This window comes from Schistocerca nitens, chromosome 2, assembly GCF_023898315.1.
Source record: "Schistocerca nitens isolate TAMUIC-IGC-003100 chromosome 2, iqSchNite1.1, whole genome shotgun sequence".
NCBI lineage: Eukaryota > Metazoa > Arthropoda > Insecta > Orthoptera > Acrididae > Schistocerca > Schistocerca nitens.
Window position 1 is genome coordinate 1,075,283,957 of NC_064615.1, and position 22,083 is coordinate 1,075,306,039.

Consider the following 22,083-nt stretch of genomic DNA (forward strand, 5'->3'; position numbering starts at 1 on the left):
GAGAGTAAATCTTCTCAGTCGATTCCAGTTGGCAATCTGTATAACCAAAATAATATATATCCATATGAACCTGCTTACTGAATTCAAGTCGTGGTCTCCCTGCATATTTTTTAGCACCACAACCCACTTCCACCCCCTATCCGTTACCACATTAATTACTGCTTTTGTTTCAAGATATGAGCCATCAACCGATATCTCCTTTTAGTCTGGTTGTGTCATAAATTTCTTTTTTCTCCAGTTCGATTCAGTATCTGGTCATAACTCATCAAATATACCAACGTAGTCTCCAGGATCCTTCGGTAGCAGCACATTCCAAAAGTTTTTGTTCTGATATCGTCTGTGCCGTCTATCAACCATGATTCGCTTCACTCCTGACAAACAGTGTTACATGAAGATCCCAAGCACTTTTTTTTATTAGATGTTATGCTTCTGTCGTTAGTTATTTTGTTGCGAAAATAGAGAAACTCATCGACTACATTTAGAATCTCATTTGCTAATCTAAGTCTATTAGCGTCGCCTGAATAAATTCAATAACCCTGCATTACCTGGATTTACTTTACTTCATGTTCATTTTATAACCTCTTTTCAAGACAGTATCCATTCCATTCCACTTCTCTTGCAAATCTTTTGCAGTTTTTTCTGTATCTCATAAAGAATAAGAATGTCATCAGCAAACCACAAACTTTTCATATCTTTTGCTTGAATTTTAATTTCCTTTGTAAATTTTTCCTTGGTTTCGTTTACTGCCTGTTCAATATTCAGACTAAATTACATGAACGAGAGATTACGCCCCCAGCTTATTCCCTTCCCAACCAGTGCTGCTCTTTCATGTACTTAGACTCTTGTAACTTGGCAGTCTGGTTTCTGCAGAAGTTGCAGGTTAACTTTCGCTCCCTCTATTTTATTCAAGTTACCGTACGAATTTCAAAGAGTTTATTCGAGTCATTTTCAAGGTTTTTATCTAATTCAGCAAGCACTATATGCAACAATTTAAAACCATATTGGCTGTTAATCAGCCGTGACTGTTTCAAATTAAGAAATGCTTCTTCAGAGGCCACTCAGAAAATTTGTTGACTGCTTAAATTACACTCCAGGACAAAAAATGAGACGCAACATAAAGACGGGAATCGGTAGATGTGATGTACATGTACAGACAAACAAGTGATGACAATTTCAGGAAAAGTGGATGGTGTATTCAAAAGAAAGAGCTTCACAAACTGAGCAAGTCAATGAGGCGTTGATCCACCTCTGCCCCTTATGCAAGCAGCTATTTGGCTTGGAATCGATTGACTGAGTTGTTGGATTTCCAACTGTCGTGATAGATCGTCAAAATCCCGAGCTGATTGGAGGGCCCTGTCCATAATGCTCCAAACATTCCCAATTGTAGAGAGGTCCGGCGACCTTGCTAGGCAAGGTGGGGTTTGGCAAATACGCAGACAAACAGTGGAAACACTGTCCGTATGCGGAAGGCCATTACCTTGGTGAAATGTAAGCTCAGAATGGCTTGCGTGTCCAGACACGTCTTTGTCCTGGGATCTCATTCACCGGAGTAGAATTGTCTCCAGTGATGAGTCCCGCTTCGAACTGACTCACGATGAACAGCGAAGACCTGTCTGGAGAGACTCCAGACAGCGGTGGGGTACCAACCTGACTGTCGGCCGCCGTAAGGCCGGACAGCCAGGAGTGGTGGTCTGGGGTGCCATTTCTTCTCATAGCGGCGCCCCTTTGGTTATCAGCCGCGGCACCATTACAGGAGAGCGGTACGTCGACGATATTGTACGCCCCGTTTTGTTGCCCTTCATGCAAGCCATCGTGGACTTGCATTCCAGCAAGATAATGCCTGCCCGCACACGGCGAGTGCTTCCACTGCTTGTCTGCGTGCTGGCCAAACCTACCTTTGCCGCTAAAGTCGTCGGATCTCTCTCCACTCGAGCAAGTTTGGAGCGTTATGGGCAGTGCCCCCAAGCTAGCTCGGGATTTCGATAATCTAACGCGTCAATTATGCAGAATTTGGCACGATGTCACCAGGAGTACATCCAACAACTGTATCAATCAGTTCCAAGCCGAATAACTGCTTGCATAGGGGCCAGGTGTGGACCAGCGCGTTATTGACGTGCTCAGACTGTGTCTTGAATAAACCATCCAATTTTACTGAAACTGAAATCATTTGTCTGTTCAAGTACATCACATCTTCAGATTTCTGTCCCAACTCGTATAATTCCTTCGTCATGCGTCTTTTTTTTCGTAGAGTCTATTTAATGAACCATCATTTTTCCAGATAAAGACTTCTTATTCAGGCTACAGTGGAAATATAAAAACATTTAACAAAGACATATATATATATATGTTCTATAAAATGATGAAAAATAAAAGGAAGGCTTCTGAAGTACCAGTAAAGAGGGAAACAGAGGACGGTACCGTGATTGAAGATCCAGGGAACATAAAAGATCCCTGGAGAGAACGTTTTAGGAAACTGTTAAACGCTGAGGAGGAGGTACACGAGGAAACAACAAATAATGGAGAAATTGAGAGAAGTTGGGAAGCAGAATAAAGACAAATTACATGGGAAGAAATGGAAATAGCTGTTAAGAAGATGGTCCGCAGCTCGTGGTCTCGCGGTAGCGTTCTCGCTTCCCGAGCACGGGGTCCCGGGTTCGATTCCCGGCGGGGTCAGGGATTTTCTCTGCCTCGTGATGACTGGGTGTTGTGTGATGTCCTTAGGTTAGTTAGGTTTAAGTAGTTCTAAGTTCTAGGGGACTGATGACCATAGCTGTTAAGTCCCATAGTGCTCAGAGCCATTTTTTTGTTAAGAAGATGAATGGGGGGAAAGCCCAGAATCTGATGAAGTATCAGTGGACATGATAAGAGCAGAAGATCCAGTGGGAATGCAGTGGCTGTATAGAGTACTATCTAGTGTGTGGAGACATGCCCGCCCGGTTGGCCGTGCGGTCTAACGCACGGCTTTCCGGAGCGGGAAGGAGCGCCTGGTCCCCGGCACGAATCCGCCCGGCGGATTTGTGTCGAGGTCTGGTGAACCGGGCAATCTGTGGATGGTTTTTAGGCTGTTTTCCATCTGCCTCGGCGAATGCTGGCTGGTTCCCCTTATTCCGCCTCAGTTACACTATATCGGCGATTGCTGCGCAAACAAGTTCCCCACGTACGCATACACCACCATTACTCTACCACGCAAACATAGTGGTTACACTCGTCTGGTGTGAGACGTTCCCTGGGGGGTCCACCTGGGGCCGAACCACACAGTAACCCTGTGTTCGGTGTGGGGCGGCGGAGGGGTGAAGTGGATTGCGGTAGTCGTCGTGGGGCTGTGGACCACTGCGGCTGCGGCGGGGACGGAGCCTCTCCGTCGTTTCTAGATACAATGTGCAGAAATAGTACAATACCTGACGATTGGAGAAGAGGAGACATTGTTCCCATCTTCAAAAAAGGCAATAGAAGACTTTGTGAAAACTACAGAGGAATAACCCTTATGAGTTATACAGCCCAGATTTTTGAAATAATTTTACTAAATCGAATAAGTGAAAAGATAGAGAAGGAGCTGAGTGGAGAACAGCATGGGTTTAGGAAAGGAAGAGCACGATCGACCTGATATTTTCTATCCGTCAACTATTGGAAAAATGTTGGGTGTACAACAAAAGGGTGATAAATGGTTTTCATAGACATGTAAAAGGCATATGACTCAGTTAACAGGGAAAGACTCTGGGAAGAAATGAAGAATATAGATATAGAAGATGGATACATTAATGTAATAAAGACAATGTACAGAGGGCACAATTGTAGAATTAGAACACCATTGGGGAACTCTGAATACTTCGAAAAAAGATAAGGACTTAAGCAAGGAAGTATTCTATCTCTTGCACTTTTAAAGGTTGTGATGGAGGGAATGAATAGGGCAGTTGCAGATATAGTAAAAGAAAAAGACAAAAAGATGGTTTTTGCAGATATGGTAATATGGGGCGATAAAGAGGTAAATGTACAGTTACAACTTGATGCGTGGAAGTAAATAATGAAAAAGTATGGATTAAAAATAAATAAAGATAAGACTGAAGTAATGGTATTTGGAAGAGAGAATGGGATCAACAGAAATATTACCTTGAATGGAGAACCCCTCAAAGTGCTAGAAAGTTTCACCTATTTAGGGAGTGAAATATCTAGGGATGGAAGGATAACTAACGAAATTAATTGGAGGTTACAGAAGGAAGGCAATTTCTAGCAAACAATAAAACACCTGATTTGGAATAAGGATGTTTGAGAAAAAGCAAAAGTCCTTATGTATAAGAATTATTACTTCCCTGTTGTCACCTTTGGTGGAGAAACATGGACAATGACAGAAAGGGACTGGAACAGACTGCAAGCAGGGGAAATGAAATTTCTCAGAGGAGTTAAGGGAAAAACAAGAATGGACAGAGTAAGGAATGTAGAGATTACAAAGGACCTTAAACAAGAAAGTATGAGAGAAGAAATTGTAAAAAGGTTAAGATGGTATGGGCATGTTAAGAGGAAGCACGGACAGAGGCTTCCCAAAATTATGGAAGAACTAAAGATGGATGGGAAAAGACCTAGAGGGCGCCCAAGAACAAGGTGGAAAATGGGAGTGAGAATATCTGTGGAAAGGAGAGGTGTGACCCGGCAGCAAGTGGAGGAAGAAAAGTGGTGGGAGGAACGATCCAAATGGAGAGGACTCGTGAGCACCCAGACCCGGCAATAGCTGGAGCGGGATCCGGATATAAATAGATAGATAGATAGATATAAATATGAAAGTCGTATAGACGTGATATGTGCTGTGGTCTACTATGTTCATATGAACGGGCTGTCTTCTTGCGGTGTGTTCAGTACGCCAATTGCTGTGGCTCCTTGGATCTTGTTGAACCGCTGTTGATGAAGTTGCAAAGGATACAAAACACTGTTCATCACAGTCAACTCTCCTTTGCACTAGAAATCTAGAAACACTGACCACAGTACATGCCGAGACTGAAGAGAACAACTTTAATATCTGTCTGTACGTTCGTTAAATATTTTCTATTGATATTTTAGCCTGAAGATGAGATTAATACCAAGAAATATGTTTAATAAGTTTTGTGAATGGTAGCAGTCTCTGAGAAACATTTTTGGCGTTACGTAAGAGTCACACAAAAACGCCGCGCGAATCGTGGAATGCGCATTTGCTGCAAGATCTCGTGGTGGGAACAAGAGACGTCGATAAGCGGTACAGTAGTTGTTCGTGAGAAAGAACTTGTGCGGAGGCGAGTGAAGGACACGGTACGGCCGACAGCGCCGCGGCATCGGGCAATTTTGCAACTCCCCACGGCGCGGCTGATGGCGTTCTGCTGTGTAGGTGGCAGCCACTCCAGCTCCAGCCGGCCGTGTCCAGGTTTATGGCGTCGGCAGTGACCTTTCGTTCTGATGTGATTCCGCTGCCGCGGTGCTTAACCGGGGTCGAGGGGCGTAGTTGGACTGCTTTGTCAAACATATTTCATCGAAGGAAATATGTTAAAACTCTTGCGGCTGTTTTCATTAGCCCCTCGAGTGCGTAATTTTCGTGCGTGTTTCTGTGCCTTTGTGATTGAATTACACTGGTGGCGGTTGTCGAAGTCGCACCACAATCTTTGCTCGCGTATTGGAACATTGCTTTGCAGGTTTTAGTTTGTGGACTAAAGCTAGAGTGGATTAGAACCTAATATAATATTTTAAGGAAGAAACTGAAAGTTTATTTTCTCTTGATTACAGATCGTATTGTGTATGCTAAAACATGGTGCTGGGCCAACGGCCTTGCCGCAGTGGTAACGCCGGTTCTCGTCAGATCACCGAAATTAAGCGCTGTCGGGCTGTGCTAGCACTTGGATGGGTGACCATCCGGTCTGCCGAGCGCTGTTGGCAAGCGGGGTGTACTCTGCCCTTGTTGTTGTTGTTGTTGTTGTTGTTGTTGTGGTCTTCAGTCCCGAGACTGGTTTGATGCAGCTCTCCATACTACTCTATCCTGTGCAAGCTTCTTCATCTCCCAGTACCTACTGCAACCTACATCCTTCTGAATCTGCTTAGTGTACTCATCTCTTGGTCTCCGTCTACGATTTTTACCCTCCACGCATCCCTCCAATACTAAATTGGTGATCCCTAGATGCCGCAGAACATGTCTTACCAACCGATCCGTTCTTCTAGTCAAGCTGTGCCACAAACTCCTCTTCTTCCCAATTCTATTCAATACCTCCTCATTAGTTATGTGATCTACCCATCTAATCTTCAGCATTCTTCTGTAGCACCACATTTCGAAAGCTGCTATTATCTTCTTCTCTAAACTATTTATCGTCCACGTTTCACTTCCGTACATGGCTACACTCCATACAAATACTTTCAGAAACGACTTCCTAACACTTAAATCAATACTCGATGTTAACAAATTTCTCTTCTTCAGAAACGCTTTCCTTGCCATTGCCAGTATATCCTCTCTACTTCGACCATCATCAGTTATTTTGCTCCCCAAGTAGCAAAACTCCTTTACTACTTTAAGTGTCTCATTTCCTAATCTAATTCCCTCAGCATCATACGACTTGATTCGCCTACATTCCATTCCATTAGAACTACTGACAGCCTTGGGAGAGCCAGTCCTGACAAAACTCTACCATCTGGTGAGCAAGATGTATGAGACAGGCGAAATTCCCTCATACTTCAAGAAGAATATAATAATTCCAATTCCAAAGAAAGCAGGTGCTGACAGATGTGAAAATTACTGAACTATTAGTTTAATAAGTCACGGCTGCAAAATACTAACGCGAATTCTTTACAGACGAATGGAAAAACTAGTAGAAGCCGACCTCGGGGAAGATCAGTTTGGATTCCGTAGAAATGTTGGAACACATGAGGCAATACTGACCTTACGACTTATCTTAGAAGAAAGATTAAGGAAAGGCAAACCTACGTTTCTAGCATTTGTTGACTTAGAGAAAGCTTTTGACAATGTTAACTCTGCCCTTCTGAGACAAACTAAGGAGCTACTTGATTGAGAAGTAGCGGCTGCGGTCTCGGAAACTGACATACGGCCGGGAGAGCGATGTGGTGACCACGTGCCCCTCCATATCCCTTGTAAGTACATTTACCAGTAGTCGCTTTTATAGGAGACACAATGTCACTCCTGCCAGGTCTTGAATATCTGTGCAGCACCATGTTCTCTCTCCCCTCCCCCTCCCTCTCTCCCTGAACAGGCCATGAAGGCCCAACGGTACCGACCGGCCACCGTGTTATCCTCAGCCCATAGGCGCATTCAGTGTCGCCTATGAACTGAGGATGACACGGTGGCCGGTCGGTGCCGTTGGGCCTTCATGGTCTGTTCGGGAGGGGAGAGAGAGAGAGAGAGAGAGAGAGAGAACATAGTGTTGCACAGATATTGTGCATCTGGCAGGAATTTGTGACGTTGTGCCTCCTGTAAAAGCGACTACTGGTGAAATGTACTGACAAGGGAAACTCCCTGTCGCACCCCCCCTCACATTTAGTGGTAAGAGAGCCCAGTGGACAGCCCGTCAAAAGCTGAACCCAGATGAAGCCTGGAAACAGGAAGAAGCTGTTCTAGACTGTGACAAAAAAGCAAAATAGAAACAGTGAACGGTCCGAGAATAAGAAGTGTAATATAGAGCAGCCGGGAAATGAAACGGCGTTGTGGTTAATGCCGGCACGGTAACTCAGCGTGTTTGGTCACAGCGTTAGCTGCCCGCTGTAATAAAAAAAAAGAGTGGATGGATCACCAATGAACTTGAACAAGCATCATTGGACGTCCGCCCCGAGCAAATAGAACCAACATTAACGAACGAACGAACGAACAAAATGAGATTTAAAAATAAAAAGGGGGGTTACGGTGTCTACATCTACATGACTACTCTGCAATTCACATTTAAGTGCTTGGCAGAGGGTTTATCGAACCACAATCATACTATCTCTCTACCATTCCACTCCCGAACAGCGAGCGGGAAAAACGAACACCTAAACCTTTCTGTTCGAGCTCTGATTTCTCTTATTTTATTTTGTTGATCATTCCTACCTATGTAGGTTGGGCTCAACAAAATATTTTCGCATTCGGAAGAGAAAGGTGGTGACTGAAATTTTGTAAATAGATCTCGCCGCGACGAAAAACGTCTTTGCTATAATGACTTCCATCCCAATTCGCGTATCATATCTGCCACACTCTCTCCCCTACTACGTGATAATACATAACGAGCTGCCCTTTTTTGCACCCTTTCGATGTCCTCCGTCAATCCCACCTGGTAAGGATCCCACAGCCGGCCGGTGTAGCCGTGCGGTTAAAGGCGCTTCAGTCTGGAACCGCGTGACCGCTACGGTCGCAGGTTCGAATCCTGCCTCGGGCATGGATGTGTGTGATGCCCTTAGGTTAGTTAGGTTTAATTAGTTCTAAGTTCTAGGCGACTGATGACCTCAGAAGTTAAGCCGCATAGTGCTCAGAGCCATTTGAAGGATCCCACACAGCGCAGCAATATTCTAATGCGGGCGATCCGAGTTCAAACATCGCTGGTGCCAATTTTTTTTATTTTCTTCGCTGTTCGATTTATTCAGATTTGTGTCTTTGTCGTGCTGTAACGTCCGTTTGCAACAGCGAGGTGTAACGACTGTTCATTCTGCACACATACTCTAGTAGCAGCCGAAAAGAAGTGGCTTTCGAATGGGAACCGCAAACGTTTGATGACAAGGCGACAAGTCAACCGAATCCTCCACTGGAAAACACGTCTGGTGCATTAGTGACAGTACGTGTTTCATACGATAGCTATCTCTTATGGACACATGACTCATACTCAATATCCCCTTCAACAACAAAAAGCAGGGAATCCTATTCGATCAGACCATCAGTAGAGTATTCAATCGATTGCTGAAACTGAAGCAATTGACAAAGAGTGCTTCAGGAAAATTTTACGTAACCAGCTTAACACGAGGAAAGTGTGTGTGCCCAAAACTGGTGCCGAAAATTCACAGCATCTAACAAAAATATATTTGTGGAAATGTGTACTGACACTTAATACCATTGAAAATAATCCTAATTTCAATAATAAATGAAAAGCACCAGTTTGCTTTTGTTCTACAATATTATTTTTATTGCTAACCGGTTTTCGGCTTACAAGGCCATCTTCAGACATTTACTTGTCTCATCAAATACTGTTCATATTTTACTTTGCTCATTTATTTAAAGTAAACTGGTATACAGCCACTGCTTTGATTATAATGTTAATGTTAAAATGCAGTACCACCACACTCTCAAACTGTAGGTTCCCTCAAACACCTCAATTTTCCTGCATTTACTAATTTCTGTTTATCTTATTGATATTGTTTAAGTTCCTCGTGTATTCTGTATTCACATTGACAACTGTCTCTTCTTTTTTAATTGATTGTGTATCACTCTCCATGTTTCATACCTCTTGATGCAGCCTTGTCTAGTACTAATTTTATCTTATTTCATTAGTTTTGTTTATTAATAGAAACTGTTATGTAGGCATGCTATTCCTATTTTGTGCTAAAGGTTTTCCTGTCAACTCAATTGTTATTTATGTACTGTTCAGTTTTTAGTATTTCATTGCAAAGATGTTACTCACTGTATGTTTCTACTTCACTCTAGATGTGTTACTTCTCTTCCAATGTTGTCTGCTAACATTTAACTTCTTTAGTGATAATACTCAGTAAATGTCTGAAGATGGCCTTGTAAGCCGAAAACCGGTTAGCAATAAAAATAATATTGTAGAACAAAAGCAAACTGGTGCTTTTCATTTATTATTATAATGTTGTTCTACCAAGAACCGACGGAAGATTCTGTTAATGTGAATCCTAATTTCTTCGAAAGAATGATAAAACGTGACTAATCAGTTTTGCCACGTTTGTTCCAGCGATGAAGTGTCAATCTGTGCACTGGAAGGGCTGAACTTCACCAAGAGCAAAGAAAGCTTGAATCGGAAATCTAAATTCAAAGCGATGACTTTTTGATATTTTTGGAATTTTATTTTCAGTCGGTCCCAGAATACCAAACTATTAACCGACCTTGAGATTCTTTCTCAACTCCATGAGAAAACAAACCACCTGAATCGTTGAAGAACAAGTCACGTGTTCTGCATCAAGGCAACGCACAGGCTCGTACTGCATTGTCTGTTATATAGGTTTGCACGACTGATCGTCGTCGAGGGGCATGAAAGGGAGGCAGTGGTTGGGAAGGGAGTGAGACAGGGTTGTAGCCTCTCCCCGATGCTATTCAATCTGTATATTGAGCAAGCAGTAAAGGAAACAAAATAAAAGTTCGGAGTAGGTATTGAAATCCATTGAGAAGAAATAAAAACTTTGAGGTTCGCCGATGACATTGTAATTCTGTCAGAGACAGCAAAGGACTTGGAAGAGCAGTGGAACGAAATGGACAGTGTCATGAAAGGAGGGTATAAGATGAACATCAACAAAAGCAAAACGAGGATAATGGAATTTAGTCAAATTAAGTCGGGTGATGCTGAGGGAATTAGATTAGGAAATGAGACACTTAAAGTAATAAAGGAGTTTTGCTATTTGGGGCGCAAAATAACTGATGATGGTCGAAGTAGAGAGGATATAAAATGTAGACTGGCAATGGCAAGGAAACCATTTCTGAAGAAGAGAAATTTTTTTTTAACATCGAGTATAGATTCAAGTGGCAGGAAGTCGTTTCTGAAAGTATTTGTATGTTGTTTAGCCTTGCATGGAAGTGAAACATAGACGATAAATAGTTTGCATAAGAAGAGAATAGAACCTTTCTAAATGTGGTACTACAAAAGAATGCTGTAGATTAGATGGGTAGATGACGTAACTAATGACGAGGCACTGAATAGAGTTGGGAAGAAGAGAAATTTGTGGCACAACTTAACAAAAAGAAGGGACCGGTTAGTAGGACATGTTATGAGGCATCAAGGGATCACAAATTTAGCACTGGAGGGCAGCGTGGAGGGTAAAAATCGTAGAGGGAGACCAAGAGATGAGTACACTAAGCAGATTCAGAAGGACGTAGGTTGCAGTAAGTACTGGGGGATGAAGAAGCTTGTACAGTATAAGTAAGGTAACATGGAGAGCTGCATGAAACCAGTCTCAGGACTGAAGACCACAACAACAACAACAACAACAACAACGACTGATCAGTAGTGAGATATGCCTTCTTGCAGGATATAGGTGTTCGTGTGAATGTGATCACTTCCAAGGACATTAAGAAAACAATAGTTTGTCACATAAGCTGCAACAAATGAACACAACAGTTTTACAATAGCTCATTTTCTCTGTGCCCCGTCAAAACATATGTTTTTAACGTTTTTGAAGCTGCGTACAGCTTTGGAAATCTTGACTCTTGAATTCCTTTCTTGTAACATAGTTCACACAGTTGCGTAAACAACAAGAATGTGGTGCGGGAAAAATTTTCTTTGTATAGTCTCGTGACATGCGCGTAGGTCATACATGAGTACATTGAAACAGTGTACAAATATTTCTCCATATGTAACTAAAGAAAAAGTTTTTTATGAATTCTTTGCTAAAATCTATGGTTGTTTTTGTGAACAGACTGCTTTTTCCGCCCCCTTTTTAACTTAGAGTAAGAGTCCTCGGCTGTATGTCTATTTTTATTTATTAAAAAGAAGGCAAATTCGTAAAATTTCAGAAACGATTGGTAATTTATCGTTGGCCTTTTAACATATATGTAAAGAACAACTAAAATGTTCGATGCATATTGTGCTGTCTGTTTCTTTATAACATTTGATTTTTTAATTGTCTGACGCATCATTCATGCTGAAATGCATACATTAACCTGACCTTTAAGCCTTAATATTTAATTTTTTTAATTTAATTATAGATGGAGAAATGTTTTTACATTTTTTAATTTACTTATCTACTACTTATGCATATGTCACGTGACTGTGTTGAAATTCTCTTCCTGCACCACATCTTAGGTTTTTTTTTTTTTGTATTAGTTCACGCAATTGTTGACAAACTGCACTTTCCGGCGCTACGTATGTTTGCATTCATAATATTTTGTTGTTTTTTCTACAAAGCACAACTCAAGTGTTGGTAACATCACACATCTGTAAAAAATTTGTTGTTGCCTGTTTTTGTTCGAATGTAGACCTGAATGCAGATTGAAACCGATAGACAAAATAAGAAGTTGAAAAGTGGTTCCAGACGGTATTTATCTGTTTTATTAAAATATCTGGTACGTTACGAATACTGTTAATTCGAGAGAATCTGATGAGTAACCTCATAACAGAAATCAACGAGCGCTAACTACCGACTGAACATGTTACCATATTAGCCATATCAACGTTGTTTCTTCCCAGATTAAAGAACATACACATTAAGGTGCTTTAGCGTATTCAAAGGCAATCGAAATTATCACGGATTTGAGAACATAGCTTTTCACGGCAACAGGCTTTTGAGTAAATGCTTCACGGAGTTGTTACCATGTCAGACATAGCAGTCTCGAGCTTTGGACGACTTCCCCGTCGCCACCGCCCGTAGATATTTCAGTAGGCCTTGAGTTACTTTAGTTGGCCGAACTGTCATGGAGACATCACGGAGTCCCGGAACTTCCATATGCCACCAGGAGCTCATGCCGATGTCTGTGACTGAAAAACATCGGTAGTGGTGCTGATTCGTTAGATGGTGGGTGATTCAGCTGATGTCTCCGTTTTCTTTCAGCATCAAGTGCCACTTTTCCTCCATCGCCGAGGGTGTGGCCACTGTGTCATTTAAAGTTGTTGTTGCACATTCTGATTTCAATAGATTCTGCGATGACAGAATCGCACTAGGTAGAGCATGCGATAATATTTCCGTGGTTATACCCTTGGAGGTCATGGAAACGGTCACTTGATGCTGAAAGACAACACAGGAATCAGCTGAATCACTCACCACCTAACGAAATCAGCATCACTACCAATGTTCTTCAGTCATAGACAGCGGCATAATCTCTGGTGGCATATGGAAGTTCCGTGACTAAAGTAACTCAAGGCCTGCTGAAATGTCTACTGGCAGTGGCGACGGGGAACTCGTCGAAAGTTCGAGACTGGCAAATCTGACATGGCAACAATTGCGTGAAGCATTTATCCGTCAACGATTTGCTTGAAGCTATTGAAATCAAGGTCAGTGCGGGTGGTCAAGATGTTTATACTTTACAGGAAAACAGAGTATCTGAAACTCAAGTCAAAACATGGGCTACGTTAAAACATTCACAAGAGTGATCCACCTCCTGGAACTATACAAATTAATGGAACTCCTGTTATCGTGGTGGATACAACCCGATATCTGGGTTCTCGACGACATGGTGACGGCTTTGTGAGTGAAAATGTGCGAACAAGAATCAGAGCGACCTGGATGTGATTCACAGGCGTCACTCATGTTTTATGTAAGAAGATGTTTCTACATCTAAAATCAAAGATATACCGCATAATAGTGAGGTCAGTTGCATTACGTTATCGAGTGCACACCCAGAAGTGCTGGGAACTCATTACATGTCTGGAAGTGCGAATACTGAGAAGATCATTTCTGTGCTCGACCATGTCAACAAGACGCCCATTCCATGATTAGCTGGAGTGGGTCCAGTCAGCGAGAAGATGCAACAATGGAGACTTGGTTTGTACAGAAGCATCACGCGGACACTGCCCCGTTCAGCAGTCAAGAGTGCAAAATAATGACGCGGGAATTTCGACGCAAGTAACCTAAAACAGAAACAGTTGTACCTTAGACATTTTTCTACATTATTTTCGTACGGCATTAGGTGCAGTTACCGTGAGATAGGATGTTTCTAACAGTGACGTATTTTTTCCCCTACGAGGCAGAACCGTCGCAAGGAACTTTTGCCACAACGGTGAAAAATCAGCCAGCAGCTAAAATAAACAACGAAAAATGTTTGATGAGGTGACTAGATAAAAAGCTATCGGGAATCTGAAGAATTCCATGTTTTTCACCAGCTGTACAAATTTATTATTCATTATCGAACGGTTTCAGTCGAAGTGACTATCTTCACAGAAAGAAGGAAAACTGTACATTAGATGAATATGCAATTCAACTTTCCATTGAATAAATTAAAAACCATCGCTGCCATAAAATGTCTACAGAACCATTTATAAAAAGCCATAATTTCGACACAAGCCCAAAATTGACTAAGCAGTACAATTACTAAGGTGGTAACACGAAGACTGACCTCTGTTGACCAACGAAGGTATACCAGTTTTGTGCTGGTATCCACATCATGGCCTTTTCTACGTGGTTCTGTAAATATTTTACGACTCTTGATGGTTTTTAATTTATACATTGGAAAGGCGGATTGCATATTTATGTAATGTACAGCTTTTCTGTTCTTCCTGTGAAGATGGTCGCTACGACCGAAACCAGTAGAAAATAGATAATGAATTTGTGGAGCTGATTGCAAACATGCACTTTTTCAAACAAATATGAACAGCCCTCTGAAGATGAACCTGTCGGTTCGAAACCGTTAATGGCATTACTTATGTAAATAAATGCAGTCGCATTATTCGTAATGGCACTGCTGCTTTCTTCTCTGCGTGAATCAATTTGTATTTTGTACACACTCACGGTCTCTCAATGTCAGTTTTCGACAAAATAGCAACTTATTTGAAGTACCTGCAGTAATTATAAAACAGTTCTGACGCTATGGTCACAGAACTGAAGAAAAATAAAAATATAAACTCTTCTTCGGGGTTCGGCGTCGTGACTATGGTCTCAAGGTCCAAAAACAGAAAATCCAGATTCAGCGTTATATTTAGCCGGACATTTTCCCCTAAAAGCCGTAGTACCTATTTTTAACAGTAATAGAGTCAGTTTGGCTATTTACAGTTGTTTATTAACAATCAATTACAGTTTTTTGCGAGATCAACTTTAAACATGCTTAAACTAAAAAAAAAAAAAAAATCAGTAAGCAGCCTTATAATTTTGCAGCTATGTTAGCAACTAAGTGCTCAGCTTAATTGCGCGATATTCTTTCTAAGATAAACTTTTGTCAAAATGAATTAAACGTTCTTCATTAATCAAAATAAAGAATTATACATTTTTCTGGGACGGAAAACTAAATACATTCAACAACTTTGTTCACTTCAGTAGTCTTATAAAGAAATAATACTTACAATAATAATAATCTGTAGTTAACTACAAATATTTCTCGTTTGAACACGTTTTACCAAAAAATTGTTTTTCTTGAAAATCATTTCGCGGAACTTTTGATAGGACAATTTTAAATTACACAACAACATCATCTTTGTCGGTATGCAATTCATTGCGTTCCTGTGTCCATTGGCTGTTTATATAAGAGAACATCCTTTCGGCGTTGGCATCACGGTCTGGATTTGCTTAGTAATATTCATCCAATATCAGTAATTTCGAATAAAATTCTTCATCATGCTGGCTTAATAATATTCTTCCAATATCGGTAATTCCGAATAAAATTCTTCATCATGCTGTAATTTGAAATAAGCTGTCCATATTTCAAGTGCCGAAAGCTTTTTATTGACAGAGTCGTCGTCTTTCTTTCGTTCCATCAATTTCGTTGAATTTTACCACTACTCAGAGAATTTACTTTGATCCAACTTTACGTTTTTTTCTACAGAAACGATCTGTAAAGTTTCTGCTGCTTGTTCCCAGGTTTGAACACATGCTAATGTCATTCAGTGGAAGTGTTTGGGTGTTAAATTCACACGTCCAAGATTTTACCCTTAACTTTAGTCCTGGGAGCAGTGGACCCATGTTCAATCTTTGAACGTATGTAAATAACATAGTGGCGCCCACAGCTCTCCCCACTCGTAGGTACTTTCCAGCAGTAAGCCGAAGACGTGTTTCACTTGCTGCTCCTAAGGTCGGTATCGATATAAGCGCGGATCCACTGTACCCACCACTAAAGACATGGAAATCTGTATGGCATATTAGAGCAATCGTTGGACGATGAATTCCGCAGCTATAAAGATGAAATTAGTGAAAATTCAACATCTGTGCCTTATCATCTTCCGATCACAAAGTCTGAAAATGAGCTTTCAGACTATTACAAAGAGTTTGTGTAACCAAGGATCGTTATTGTACTCTTCCGCGCCAACTGCAAGCTGTCAACACTAGTGGCCATTAAAATTGCTACACCACGAAGATGACGTGCTACAGACGCGAAATTTAACCGACAGGAAGAAGATGCTGTGATATGCAAATGATTAGCTTTTCAGAGCATTCACACAAGGTTGGAGCCGGTGGCGACACCTACAACGTGCTGACATGAGGAAAGTTACCAACCGATTTCTCATACACAAACAGCAGTTGACCGGCGTTGCCTGGTGAAACGTTGTTGTGATGCCTCGTGTAAGGAGGAGAAATGCGTACCATCACGTTTCCGACTTTGATAAAGGTCGGATTACATCCTATCGCGATTGCAGTTTATCGCATCGCGACATTGCTGCTCGCGTTGGTCGAGATCTAATGACTGTTAGCAGAATATGGAATCGGTGGGTTCAGGAGGGTAATACGGAACGCCGTGCTGGATCCCAACGGCCTCGTATCACTAGCAGTCGAGATGACAGGCATATTATCCGCATGGCTGTAACGGATCGTGCAGCCACATCTCGATCCCTGTCAACAGATGGGGACGTTTGCAGACAACAACCATCTGCAAGAACAGTTCGACGACGTTTGCAGCAGTGTGGACTATCAGCTCGGAGACCATAGCTGCGGTTACTCTTGACGCTGCATCACAGACAGGAGCGCCTGCAATGGTGTACTCAACGACGACCTGGGTGCACGAATGGCAAAGCGTCATTTTTTCGGATGAATCCAGGTTCTGTGTACAGCATCATGATGGTCGCATCTGTGTTTGGCGACATCGCGGTGAAGGCACATTGGAAGCGTGTATTCGTCATCGCCATACTGGCGTATCACCCGGCGTGATGGTATGGGGTGCCATTGGTTACACGTCTCGGTCAGCTCTTGTTCGCATTGACGGCACTTTGAGCAGTGGGCGTTACATTTCAGATGTGTTAAGACCCGTGGCTCTACCCTTCATTCGATCAGTGCGAAACCTTACATGTCAGCAGGATAATGCACGACTGCATATTGAAGGTCCTGTACGGGGCTTTCTGGGTACAGAAAATGTTCGACTGCTGCCCTGGCCAGCACATTCTCCAGATCTCTCACCAATTGAAAACGTCGGGTCAATGGTGACCGAGCATCTGGCTCGTCACAATACGCCAGTCACTACTGTTGATGAACTGTGGTATCGTGTTGAAGCTGCATGGGCAGCTGTACCTGTACTCGCCATCCGAGCTCTGTTTGACTCAATGCCCCGGCGTATCAAGGCCGTTATTACGGCCAGAGATGGTTGTTCTGGGTACTGATTTCTCAGTATCTATGCACCCAAATTGCGTGAAAATGTAATCACATGTCAGTTCTAGTATAATATATTTATCCAATGTGTACCCATTTATCATCTCCATTTCTTCTTGGTGTAGCAATTTTAATGGCCAATAGTGTATTTGCATAACTTTTTCTAATCCACTGTGCAGTTCGTACATGTACCTTGGCTCGTAAAATCGTAATCGAAAGAATTTTAAGTTGTTGTTTTAATGCATTAAGAACAAGAACTCGAACTGTAAGAAAAGAAGTGTAGTTTGTTTCTCTGATCCTTGATTAATACTTTGTACGTATTTCTTTCGATGGCGTGTTTCTAGCTTAGACTGATTTATGTATGCGTAAGTTAGAGTAAAAGATAAAATATCCAGTCGTTAATTGTGCTAAATAGTAAATTTGTTAATGTTTATGTTAAAGGCTTAACAAAACCATTGTAGAAATATAATTTCAAAATAGCTCGGTCCAGCGGACACGGGAGTATAGAAGCGTTATTATCTTTCACGACTACAGTTAAGGGTGAAGTAGTCTTTGGCAATCTTGTACATTTTATTCGTATTTGCTCTAAATATTTGCACTTGATTTTGATTCGTATATGATAAATTTCACGTTCTTAAGAAGCCTAACGAAAGACGGACTGGCTTGACTTGTATGCATTTGGCCAGACGCGACCGTAAAAGCCGGTCACATGGCAACCACAGTCGTTACCGCCACCTCCACCGCCTCCTCCTCTTCCCCCCCCCCCCCCTCTTGTCACAGCGTATGCTGCTGCTGTGTGTATCGGCAGAGGCGGCTTCAGCACACAGCAGACGCTGTACTGGTAAGGGCCGACCACGCAGCGCCCCACGCGGCCCGGTGTGGAGGTAGGCGGCCGTGACGTCACGGCGGGCCAGTGCCGCGCTGACGTCAGCCGCCCGCGGCGCAGCGAACCTGTTCAGGAGCCGGTGCCCCTGCCCCTGCCCTTGTCTGCCAGCCTCTTCCCTCTGCGCTGTGCTGTGCTGTTGTGCCGTGCCAGCAGCGGCTGCCGCCACCGCAGAATAAATACGCTCCTATATTTTCAGAGGAGGTCAAAACTCCCGATTATCATCTCTATACTTCCCTAGAATACGACAGTGAGTTAGGTTTGACGTCGTAGTTTGCTCTCTGTAGTTATCCACGGCTAGGGATCTACGTGGAGGTGGCTCATCACTGTTAGTAGGTTTATTCACTGCTGAACGTCGTGACATCATTTCTGCATTCATTTCTTAAGTAACTGAACCTTCGACTAGACGTCTGTATCTACAGCGATACACAGCGTCTCTTAAGGGGGACCGGAGATGGGGGGGGGGGGGGGGCTATGTGTGTAGACCATGACGCTCGATTTTGGAACCGATATTCATATTTTTTTTGCAGTAAAATAGCAAACGAGTTACAAAACTGATTTTAGACCTTTATTTTACAACCTTAAGATAATGTTACGTATTTTTTATGTAAAATCCTTCCCCTAGAGAACATTACATGACATCGACGAAAGGCTTTCACGGAGAGTGATGGCGATTGGTTGGAGCTTCGAACACCACAATTTCAACTTAGAACAAAATTTCAAAACTATAATGTTGTCGTAGTACGTAGGGGTATTTAAAAGACTATTTTAACAAAATGACGTCTCTCTGGCGTAAAAGTCAATCGAAATTAAAATTAAAATACATCACAAAAATCATACGTACTACAGTTACAAAAAGGTATAATGTAATTACATGTACATTTCATGAGTTGCAGCTCCCGTCAACTTGAAAAATGTTGTTTTGAAGAAACAAGTGTTTAAAGTTTGAACTTGTGTTTTTTAATACTGACATTGAACAAACTCTTAATCGGCAATGAGCCATAGAGCTGGCCTTTTTTTCAATGTCGAAACACTCTCATTTGTGATGAAATAATATTAACTGGCTTCCACTTACCAATCGAAGCGTTTTTTGCACGTTTGGGAATACTTTTCAAACCTTTTTTACGCATATAAATACGTTTGTCATTTTCAAGAACTCACGTTTTCCTTCATATAAAAAACGAGTGAAATGAAGCAGAAGCGAGACAAGCACGAGCTTTCAGTCGTTTGTGGTAAACGAATCATATTACGAAGAGAAATTTAATTGAAAACAGTATTTCAGTTGATACTAATGCCCTCTGTGATACTATCCGAAACTAACAAGAGCCCTATTCCGTCGGTAGCTACTGTAGAATTACGTGAGTTCCATTCGAGCGTTCGAATGCGCCAGACCCCCCATGAAGTAAATCGCTGTTTTCACATATTTTAACATTTATGGCACACTTTATATGAATGAATTTTAAAAAGAGACACTCTAGGGAACATTTTAAGCCAATAAAATAATTAGGGTAAAAAATTTTCTACCCTGCTCTACCACCTTAATAAATTATGTGAAGAAGTGGGCCGGTTATCTCCTTCCCTTGATCCAGCCATCTACCTACTGTTCTTTCCCGTCGTCCTGTGCATTCTATTTTGCTTTGCAAGATGGGGTTTTCTAAATTATTCCCTTCTCTTCTCAAAATGTGCCCAATGAACTACAAGTGTCTTTAATTGACTTGGGAATATAAATTTCTTGAGTGCTAAGTTGTATAATGGAGCCGGCCGCGGTGGTCTAGCGGTTCTAGGCGCTCAGTCCGGAGCCGCGCGACTGCTACGTCGCAGGTTCGAATCCTGCCTCGGGCATGGATGTGTGTGATGTCCTTAGGTTAGTTAGGTTTAAATAGTTCTAAGTTCTATGGGACTGATGACCATAGATGTTAAGTCCCAAAGTGCTCAGAGCCATTTGAACCATTTGTATAATGGAAGCAATGTTTCTTGTTTCTGACAGTGGCACGAATAACATTCCGCGAAGACCACATATCCGTGTCACCAGCTTTCAAAATTCCATGTCTCGCATCCGTACAGGAAACTAGAATGATTCGTTGTTTTGGATATTCCCCGGTTCTGCCAGATGGTAGTGACTTAAACCATTCCGCCTCGGCCAGGTATGATTCGTCATTTTATCACACTTCCTGTGCATAGATGAGAGATTCTAGATATACACAATCATTACTACCCCCAGGTTCTTTAAGGTACTAGTCAGTTTGCTTTGATCTAAACCTTCCAATTGATAACCATTAGTCTTATCCTTTTTTATGTTTACAGCTGGACCAGAATTTAAACTTATAGTCTTCAAAAACTGGGTGGTTTTGGAAATCAGCCTTATGCAAACACAATTAGTTTATTTTTATATTTACCCAGACATGTTTCGACACCAATGTGTCTTCTTCTGTGGGTCAATTTTTTATTTTCTGTGAAGTGCAATATCACATTTGCAATAATTCAGATGCTGTAGGCCTAAAAAATACAATATCTGCAATTTGCTTCGTTTTGTTTGCATCGATTTTAGTGCTCGTTTTCGTCGATTTTTTGACAGCATGTCATCTGCAACCTAGCCATGAAGAAAATTATTGCGTATTTGTGGAGAGCTGTTTCGAGGTTAGAGGTTATGTATGTTTCTGTACTTACATTTTCCGTCCTGTTTCGTGTCCCTGGTTGGTGTATCAATCAGCTGCTGTTTAGTGCATTGGTTTCACTCATTGTACCACACATTTCCGCTCACTACTTCATCTATCATGCACTTACACAAAATGTGGCGAAATGTGACCCGCACAGACACTTCTGCCAACACACTGAATGAGAGGTGTCGTCGTTGCTCACTTGTTCATCGTTGGTCTTGTGCTCGTTACGGCGCTGATTTTGAATATGTGTGTGTGTGTGTGTGTGTGTGTGTGTGTGAGAGAGAGAGAGAGAGAGAGAGAGAGAGAGAGAGAGAGAGAGAGAGAGCGAGAGAGAGAGGTGGGTTGAGAACCAAGAGAACAGAAGTTTTTGTTATGTTTTTTGTGGGAATCATTTTTTGGTAGTTCATTGATTGTTCCAAACAGTGTTTTGTTGCACAGCGTTGTATTTTCATTCAGGACTCTTCGCCTGTATTATTGCTTTTTTATGTGGTAGTTTTCCTATATTGTGAGTTTTTGATAGAGACTGTTTCCTTCTCCGAGGATCTTCAGATCAGTCACCATGTTTTTTGGGTGGCGGTTTTCTTGTATTAGATGGTCTGCGTAAGTGGAGTGTCAACTATCACTTCTTAGGGCTCTGAGGTGTTCGGAGTACCTAGTATTGAAATTTCTGCATGTTTGGCCCATGTCTTCCCTATGGAGAACAGGTCACTAAATTCTTCCTCACTTCCTGCAATGAGGATAGTACTACCAGCAAAGCGTAGATTGTTGATTTTCCTGCCGCCAATTGAAGTACCACCTTCGCAGCTATCCGGTGTGGTCCTGATAACATACTCTGCGTGTATGTTGTAGACTTCTGATGACAGTATACAGCAGATAGCGATATCCGCGGTAATGTGTGTGTCCAAATGAAAAGGAGACTGTAGTTATATGGAAAGGAATTTTAATAACAGTATTATAATTACAATTCCTATGGAACAGTACAGTTGTACATAATTACCATTGACATTGATACGAGGTGTGATTGGAAAGTTTCGTGAATGGATCCGTTGCTGCTTACTTCAAAAAATGGCTCTGAGCACTATGGGACTCAACATCTTAGGTCATAAGTCCCCTAGAACTTAGAACTACTTAAACCTAACTAACCTAAGGACATCACACACACCCATGCCCGAGGCA